This window comes from Zea mays, chromosome 5, assembly GCF_902167145.1.
Source record: "Zea mays cultivar B73 chromosome 5, Zm-B73-REFERENCE-NAM-5.0, whole genome shotgun sequence".
Taxonomy (NCBI): Eukaryota; Viridiplantae; Streptophyta; class Magnoliopsida; order Poales; family Poaceae; genus Zea; species Zea mays.
Genome location: NC_050100.1, coordinates 166,117,099 through 166,127,006, shown reverse-complemented (window position 1 = coordinate 166,127,006; position 9,908 = coordinate 166,117,099).

Below are 9,908 nucleotides of genomic sequence, written 5' to 3'. Positions count from 1 at the left end.
GGCTTGATATTTATTAATGTTCTCCACGGCTTGCAGCCTGATGCCTTCTAAAGCATCTTTTTCCACAGAATAGGCAGCTTCGGAACCTGATTCTGCCGAAGCTATTACCCTTATTGATCCGGTTCTAGCTTCCTCCGGAGTTATTGCTTCGTCACCGAATAATAACTTGAATGGAGTAAAACCTGTAGACCTTGATATTGTTGTATTGTGGCTCCACACCACTTTGGTTAACTGATCTGGCCATTTTCCCCTGGGTTGATTGAAGATTAACTTCATTATTCCTGTCATTATGATGCCATTGGCTCTTTCAACGAGTCCATTTGACTCCGGATGTCTGACTGATGCAAAATGGATCTTCGTACCAATTTGATCACAGAAATCCCTAAAAGCTTCGGAATCAAACTGTGTTCCATTATCCACAGTAATAGCCTTTGGTACCCCGAACCGACAAACAATATTTTGCCAGAAAAACTTTTGGACGGTGGCCGAAGTTATTGTGGCTAAAGGCTTTGCCTCAATCCATTTAGAAAAATACTCAACCGCCACTACAACATATCTTAGGTTCCCTTGGGCCGGTGGTAACGGACCTAACAAATCAAGGCCCCACCTTTGCAATGGCCAAACGGGTTGTATGAGCTGTGTTAAGGACGAAGGTTGTTTTTGATCTCGTGCACATTTCTGACAACCTTCGCACTTTTGAACTAATTCCGCCGCATCCGAAGCTGCCTTCGGCCAATAAAATCCTTGGCGGAAAATTTTTCCAAGTAACGGCCTAGACCCAATGTGAGATCCACACATGCCTGCATGTACCTCTTTCATCAACTCTATACCTTCGGTTCTGGATAAACATTTGAGTAGCGGAGCACAAACTCCATGCTTGTACAACTCCCCTTCTATCATGACATATGGACGAGCTCTTGCCTCTATCCTCCTGTTATAAGCTTCGTCATCTGAAAGGAATTTTCCCTGAAGATAAGAGATGATCTCAGTTCTCCAATCTTCGCTATACACAGGAGATATACTGAGGACTGCCCTTTCAAGAAGTTCCACCGAAGGTGCTTTTATTGTTTCGAAGAATACATCCGAAGGTAAAGGCAGCCCCTGTGCTGCTGACTTAGCTAACAAATCAGCATATTCATTCTGTCCTCGAGGGATATTTTTGACAGAAAATCCTTCGAAGGAAGCTTCAACTCTTCGAACCATATCCAGATATTTTTCAAGCTTCGGATCCTTAGCCTTGCAACTCTTGTCAATATGACCCGAAACAACCTGGGAATCAGTTTTGAGTATAGCCCTTCTGATTCCCATTGCTTTTAGCTTCCGAAGACCTAGAAGCAAGGCTTCGTACTCGACAATGTTATTTGTGCAACTAAAATCAAGCTTTGCCGCATAACAAGTTTTGACCTTGGAAGGTGAAACCAACACAGCAGCCGCTCCTGCTCCGAAGGTTCCCCAAGATCCATCACAAAACACTATCCATGCTTCGGCGTCTTTATTTGCTTCTTCCTCCTGAGCCCCTGGCGTCCAGTCAGCAATGAAGTCTGCTAACGGCTGGGACTGAATTGAAGATCTATGAACATATTCAATACAAAATTCATTGAGCTCTGCAGCCCATTTTCCAATCCTTCCAGTAGCTTCTCGGTTCCTCATAATATCCTTCAGAGGTTGTGAAGAAGGAACGATTATGTTGTAAGCTTGAAAATAATGCCGAAGCTTTCTGGATGCCATCAAAACAGCATATAACACCTTCTCTAATTCTGTATAGTTTTTCTTTGATAAACTGAGAACTTCAGATACAAAATATACTGGGACCTGTTTCCTGGCTTGGCCATCAAGCTTCTCCTGGACAAGTGCTGCACTTACCGCTGAGTGCGAAGCTGCCACATATAATAATAAAGGAGCCCCTGGCACGGGTGGAGTTAATGCTGTTAGATCTATTAAATACTGCTTCAGGTCTTCAAAGGCCTTCTGCTGGATTGGTCCCCATTGAAAGACTTCGGCTGACTTCAGCACTTCGAAGAATGGTAAGTTTCTCTCTGCTGATCTGGATATGAATCTATTGAGAGATGCCAACCTTCCTGTCAATCTTTGGGCCCCCTTTTTTGTAGTTGGTGGCTCCATCCGAAGTATAGCTTCAATCTTACTTGGATTGGCTTCAATTCCCTTTGTTGAAACCAAGCATCCTAGAAATTTCCCCTTCTTTACTCCGAAGACGCATTTTTCTGGATTCAACTTTAAACCAGCTTGTCTGAAACTGGCGAAGGTCTCCTGCAAGTCAGCAATATGATTCTCCTGCTTCGTGCTTTTGACAATGATGTCATCAACATAAGTTAGCACATTTCTGCCTATCTGAGACTGGAGAACTTTCGCAGTCATTCTGCTGAAACTTCCTCCAGCGTTTTTGAGCCCCTCAGGCATCCGAAGATAACAATATGTGCCACTTGGAGTTATGAAGCTAGTCTTTGGCTCATCTTCCTTCTTCATCCAAATTTGATGATAGCCTGAATAACAGTCTAACAGACTCATGAGCTCTGAAGAAGCTGCTGCATCAACTAAAGAGTCTATCCTTGGCAATGGGAATTCATCCTTCGGACAAGCCTTGTTAAGATCTGTAAAATCAATACACATTCGCCACTTGCCATTAGCCTTTTTTACCATAACGGTATTAGCTAGCCATTCTGGGTACTTTACTTCTCTGATGACTCCTGCACTGAGGAGTCTTTTGACTTCGTTACGAGCACCTTCGGCCTTATCATCTGACATTTTCCGAAGCCTCTGTTTTCTGGCTCTGAAGGATGGATCAACATTAAGCGAATGTTCAATAACATCCCTATTTACTCTGCAGAGATCATTAGCTGACCATGCAAAAACATCTTTGTTGTTGAACAAAAACCTTATCAAGGTTTTCTCCTGCTCTTCGGATAATTGAGAGCCTAACAGCACCTTCTGCTCTGCTATGTCCTCACATAAGAGCATAGGCTTCGGCTGATCTGCTGAAGCTGCTTTCTCCCTTCTGAACTTGTACTGTTCACAAGCTTCAGCTCCATCTATGTTATGGATTGCTTTTGAGTCAGTCCAATTACCTTCGGCCTTTCTGGCAGCTTCCTGACTTCCATGTATAGCGATGGGTCCTTGATCCGAAGGTATCTTCATGCAAAGATAGGCAGGATGAAGAATTGCTTCGAAAGCATTGAGGGTGCCACGACCAATAATTGCATTGTAAGGGTATTCCATATCAACAATGTCAAACACAACTTGCTCAGTTCTAGTGTTGTTGATGAACCCGAAGGTTACTGACATGGTGATCTTGCCCAATGCTACAATCTGTCTCCCTCCGAAGCCACAGAGAGGATGTGTAGCATCATGAATCTTATCTTCTGGCTCTTGCATTTGTCTGAAGGCCTTAGCAAATATGATATCCGCTGCACTGCCTGTGTCAACCAAGACATTATGGACCAGAAATCCTTTGATAACACAAGAGATAACCATGGCATCATTGTGTGGGTAATCCTTGAGATGAAGATCCTCTTGGGAGAAGGTAATGGGAATGTGAGACCATCTTGACTTGATGAAGGGTCCTTGCACCCCAACATGCTGTACCCTTCTATGTGCTTCCTTCTTTTGTTTCTTGTTAGCTGGTTCTGAGGATGAACCACCTGTGATCGGGAGCACCAGCTTCGGGTCCGAAGCAGCTCCAGCTTGGTCATTGAACGAAGCCATCAGTTCGAGAAGTGGAAGTGAGTTCACCGGAGGTGGGCGCCAATGTTGGGGACTTGTTCTCAAATGCTATGAATTAAGAACAAGGCAACATAAAGTGTTAAATGCTGACGCCCTTCGTCCAACAAAGGGCATTATTCCTTTAGGGATTAATGGACCTTGGACGAAGGTCTGTGACAATATGATTACGAAGGTTAAATCTTCGTAATTGCAGTTTAATAGATTGTATAAAATATCATAAAGTATAGAGTATCAAAGGTAAACGAATCATAAACGAATCATATTGCATTTATTCAGCATATTTAATTGAATACAGTTATACCTTTGCCTTGACAAAGATTGGTTTCCGAATAATGCGATTGCAGATACCGGAATCCGTGAACAGTAGAGGAATACTGTTCACTATTTATAGGCACAGGGCGCAGCCTGTGAGAGATTACAAGTATGCCCCTTATGAAAGTTTACAACATTGACTCAGACCTTTATGGACTAAAAGGTCATTCTATCTTTAAGTCGGTTTGTAATACCGAAGCTTCATGAAGAGGAACCTTCGACCATCTTACACAAAGAGCTTCAGCCGAAGGTTGCTTCTTCCTAAAAGACCTTCGGCGACGAAGCACAGGCCCAACAGAAGGTATACTTATGAGCTATGTGTGCAAGTTTTAGCAAAAGAAGTTCCTAGAATCAAGAATATTGAGCTCATGCCTAAGTTTGGTAAAAGATTGTTCATCAAGTGGCTTGGTAAAGATATCGGCTAATTGATCTTTAGTGTTAATGTAAGAAATCTCGATATCCCCCTTTTGTTGGTGATCCCTAAGAAAATGATATCGAATGGCTATGTGCTTAGTGCGGTTATGCTCAACGGGATTATCCACCATGCGGATTGCACTCTCATTATCACATAGCAAAGGGACTTTGGTCAATTTGTAACCGTAGTCCCGCAGGGTTTGCCTCATCCAAAGCAATTGCGCGCAACAATGGCCTGCGGCAATGTACTCGGCTTCGGTGGTGGAAAGAGCGACCGAATTTTGCTTCTTTGAAGCCCAAGACACCAAGGATCTTCCCAAGAACTGGCAAGTCCCCGATGTGCTCTTCCTATTGATTTTACACCCCGCCCAATCGGCATCCGAATAACCAATTAAATCAAATGTGGATCCCCTAGGATACCAAAGCCCAAACTTAGGAGTGTAAGCCAAATATCTCAAGATTCGTTTTACGGCCGTAAGGTGAGCTTCCTTAGGGTCGGCTTGGAATCTTGCACACATGTATACGGAAAGCATAATATCCGGTCGAGATGCACATAAATAGAGTAAAGAACCTATCATCGACCGGTATACCTTTTGATCCACGGACTTACCTCCCGTGTCGAGGTCGAGATGCCCATTAGTTCCCATGGGTGTCTTGATGGGCTTGGCATCCTTCATCCCAAACTTGTTTAGAATGTCTTGAGTATACTTCGTTTGGCTAATGAAGGTGCCCTCTTGGAGTTGCTTCACTTGAAATCCCAAGAAGTACTTCAACTCCCCCATCATAGACATCTCGAACTTCTGTGTCATGATCCTACTAAATTTATCTTCAAAGCCGGGAGGTTGCTCAACATAGACCTCTTCCTTGATTGGTCCATTGAGGAAGGCACTCTTCACGTCCATTTGATAAAGCTTGAAGCCATGGTAAGTAGCATAGGCTAATAATATGCGAATTGACTCAAGCCTAGCTACGGGTGCATAGGTTTCACCGAAATCCAAACCTTCGACTTGGGAGTATCCCTTGGCCACAGGTCGAGCTTTGTTCCTTGTCACCACACCATGCTCGTCTTGCTTGTTGCGGAAGACCCATTTGGTTCCTACAACATTTTGATTAGGACGTGGAACTAAGTGCCATACCTCATTCCTAGTGAAATTGTTGAGCTCCTCTTGCATCGCCACCACCCAATCTGAATCTTGAAGTGCTTCCTCTACCCTGTGTGGCTCAATAGAGGAAACAAAAGAGTAATGCTCACAAAAATGTGCAATACGAGATCTAGTAGTTACCCCCTTATGAATGTCGCCGAGGATGGTGTCGACGGGGTGATCTCGTTGGATTGCTTGGTGGACTCTTGGGTGTGGCGGCCTTTGCTCTTCATCCTCCTTGTCTTGATCATTTGCATCTCCCCCTTGATCATTGTTGTCATCTTGAGGTGGCTCATTTACTTGATCTTCTCCTTCATCAACTTGAGCCTCATCCTCATTTTGAGTCGGTGGAGATGCTTGCGTGGAGGAGGATGGTTGATCTTGTGTATTTGGAGGCTCTTTGGATTCCTTAGGACACACATCCCCAATGGACATGTTCCTTAGCGCGATGCATGGAGCCTCTTCATTACCTATCTCATCAAGATCAACTTGCTCTATTTGAGAGCCGTTAGTCTCATCAAACACAACGTCACAAGAAACTTCAACTTGTCCAGTGGACTTGTTAAAGACTCTATATGCCCTTGTGTTTGAATCATATCCTAGTAAAAAGCCTTCTATAGTCTTAGGAGCAAATTTAGATTTTCTACCTCTTTTGACAAGAATAAAGCATTTGCTACCAAAGACTCTAAAATATGAAATGTTGGGCTTTTTACCGGTTAGGAGTTCATAGGATGTCTTCTTGAGGATTCGGTGTAGATACAACCGGTTGATGGCGTAGCAAGCGGTGTTGACCGCCTCCGCCCAAAACCGATCCGAAGTCTTGTACTCATCAAGCATGGTTCTAGCCATGTCCAATAGAGTTCGATTCTTCCTTTCCACTACACCATTTTGTTGTGGCGTGTAGGGAGAAGAGAACTCATGCTTGATGCCCTCCTCCTCAAGGAAGCCTTCAATTTGTGAGTTCTTGAACTCCGTCCCGTTGTCGCTTCTAATTTTCTTGATCCTTAAGTCGAACTCATTTTGAGCCTGTCTCAAGAATCCCTTTAAGGTCTCTTGGGTTTGAGATTTTTCCTGCAAAAAGAATACCCAAGTGAAGCGAGAATAATCATCCACTATTACAAGACAATACTTACTCCCGTCGATGCTTATGTAAGCAATCGGGCCGAATAGATCCATGTGGAGTAGTTCAAGCGGCCTGTCGGTCGTCATGATGTTCTTGTGTGGATGATGAGCACCAACTTGCTTTCCTGCTTGGCATGCGCTACAAATCCTGTCTTTCTCAAAATGAACATTTGTTAGTCCTAAAATGTGCTCTCCCTTTAGAAGCTTATGAAGATTTTTCATCCCAACATGTGCTAGTCGGCGATGCCAGAGCCAGCCCATGTTAGTCTTAGCAATTAAGCAAGTGTCGAGTTCAGCTCTATCAAAATCTACCAAGTATAGCTGACCCTCTAACACTCCCTTAAATGCTATTGAATCATCACTTCTTCTAAAGACAGTGACACCTACATCAGTGAAAAGACAGTTGTAGCCCATGTTGCATAATTGAGATACAGAAAGCAAATTGTAATCTAATGAATCTACAAGAAAAACATTGGAAATAGAATGGTCAGGAGATATAGCAATTTTACCCAAACCCTTGACCAAACCTTGGTTTCCATCCCCGAATGTGATAGCTCGTTGGGGATCTTGGTTTTTCTCGTAGGAGGAGAACATCTTTTTCTCCCCAGTCATGTGGTTTGTGCACCCGCTATCGATGATCCAACTTGAGCCCCCGGATGCATAAACCTACAAAACAAGTTTAGTTCTTGATTTTAGGTACCCAAACGGTTTTGGGTCCTTTGGCATTAGAAACAAGAACTTTGGGGACCCAAACACAAGTTTTGGAGCTCTTGTGTTTGCCCCCAACATACTTGGCAACGACCTTGCCAGATTTGTTAGTCAAAACATATGATGCATCAAAAGTTTTAAAGGAAATATCATGCTCATTTGATGCACTAGGAGTTTTCTTCTTAGGCAACTTAACATGGGTTGGTTGCCTAGAGCCAGATGTCTCACCCTTATACATGAAAGCATGGTTAGGGCTAGAGTGAGACTTCCTAGAGTGAATCCTCCTAATTTTGCTCTCGGGATAACTGGCAGGGTACAAAATGTAACCCTCGTTATCCTGAGGCATGGGAGCCTTGCCCTTTACAAAATTAGACAATCTTTTAGGAGGGGCATTAAGTTTGACATTGTCTCCCCTTTGGAAGCCTATGCCATCCTTGATGCCAGGGCGTCTCCCATTATAAAGCATACTTCTAGCAAATTTAAATTTTTCGTTCTCTAAGTTATGCTCGGCAATTTTAGCATCTAGTTTTGCTATATGATCATTTTGTTGTTTAATGTGATCATGAATAGCATTAACATCAATATCTCTACATCTAGTACAAATAGAAGTGTGCTCAATGGTAGATGTAGAGGGTTTGCAAGATTTTAATTCTACAACCTTAACATGTAATATATCGTTTTCACTTCTAAGGTTGGAAATAGTAACATTGCAAACATCAAAGTCTTTAGCCTTAGCAAGCAATTTTTCATTTTCATTTCTAAGGCTAGCAAGAGAAATGTTCAATTCTTCAATCCTAGCAAGTAAATCATCATTATCATCTCTAGAATTTGAAATTGAACCATTACAAGCATGAGAATCAACCTTAGATAATAAATTATCATTTTCATTTCTAAGGTTGGCAATAGTGTCATGGCATGTGCTTAGCTCACTAGTTAATTTTTCACATTTTTCTACCTCTAGAGCATAAGCATTCTTAACCTTAACATGCTTTTTATTTTCCTTGATTAGGAAGTCCTCTTGGGAGTCCAAGAGATCATCCTTTTCATGGATGGCACTAATTAGCTCATTTAGTTTTTCTTTTTGTTCCATGTTAAGGTTGGCAAAAAGGATACGCAAATTATCTTCCTCATCACTAGCATTGTCATCACTAGAGGACTCATATCTAGTGGAGGATTTAGATTTAACCTTCTTCCTTTTGCCGTCCTTTGCCATGAGGCACTTGTGGCCGACGTTGGGGGAGAGGAGTCCCTTGGTGACGGCGATGTTGGCGGCGTCCTCGTCGTCGGAGGAGTCGGTGGAGCTCTCGTCGGAGTCCCACTCGCGGCACACGTGGGCATCGCCGCCCCTCTTCTTGTGGTACCTCTTCTTTTCTCTCCTCTTGCCCTTCTTGTCGTTATCCCTGTCACTGTCACTTGATAATGGACATTTAGCAATAAAGTGACCGGGCTTACCACACTTGTAGCAAACCTTCTTGGAACGGGATTTGTAATCCTTCCCCTTCCGTTGCTTGAGGATTTGGCGAAAGCTTTTGATGATTAAAGCCATCTCCTCGTTGTCGAGCTTCGAAGCGTCAATTGGTTGTCTACTTGGTGTAGACTCCTCCTTCTTCTCCTCCGTCGCCTTGAAAGCCACCGGTTGTGCTTCGGATGTGGAGGGATCATCAAGCTCGTTGATCTTCTTTGAGCCCTTGATCATACATTCAAAGCTCACAAAATTCCCGATAACTTCCTCGGGGGTCATTGATGTATATCTAGGATTACCACGAATTAATTGAACTTGAGTGGGGTTAAGGAAGATGAGTGATCTAAGAATAACCTTAACCACCTCGTGGTCATCCCATTTCTTGCTCCCGAGGTTGCGCACTTGGTTCACCAAGGTTTTGAGCCGGTTGTACATATCTTGTGGCTCCTCCCCTTGGCGAAGACGGAAGCGACCGAGCTCCCCCTCGATCGTCTCCCGCTTGGTAATCTTGGTGAGTTCATCACCCTCGTGCGCGGTCTTGAGTAGATCCCAAATTTCTTTCGCTTTCTTCAACCCTTGCACCTTGTTGTATTCCTCTCTACTTAGAGAGGCGAGAAGTATGGTTGTGGCTTGGGAGTTGAAGTGCTCGATTTGGGCTACCTCATCTTCATCATAGTCTTCATCCCCTACGGATGGTACCTGTGCACCAAACTCAACAACATCCCATATGCTTTTGTGGAGTGAGGTTAGATGAAATCGCATTAAATCACTCCACCTAGCATAATCTTCACCATCAAATGTTGGTGGTTTGCCTAATGGGACGGAAAGTAAAGGTGTATGTTTAGAAATGCGAGGGTAGCGTAGGGGGATCTTACTATACTTCTTGCGCTCTTGGCGCTTAGAAGTGACGGATGCCGTGTCGGAGCCGGAGGTGGAGGTTGATGAAGAATCGGTCTCGTAGTAGACCACTTTCCTCATCCTCTTTTTCTTGTCCCCACTCCGTTGCGGCT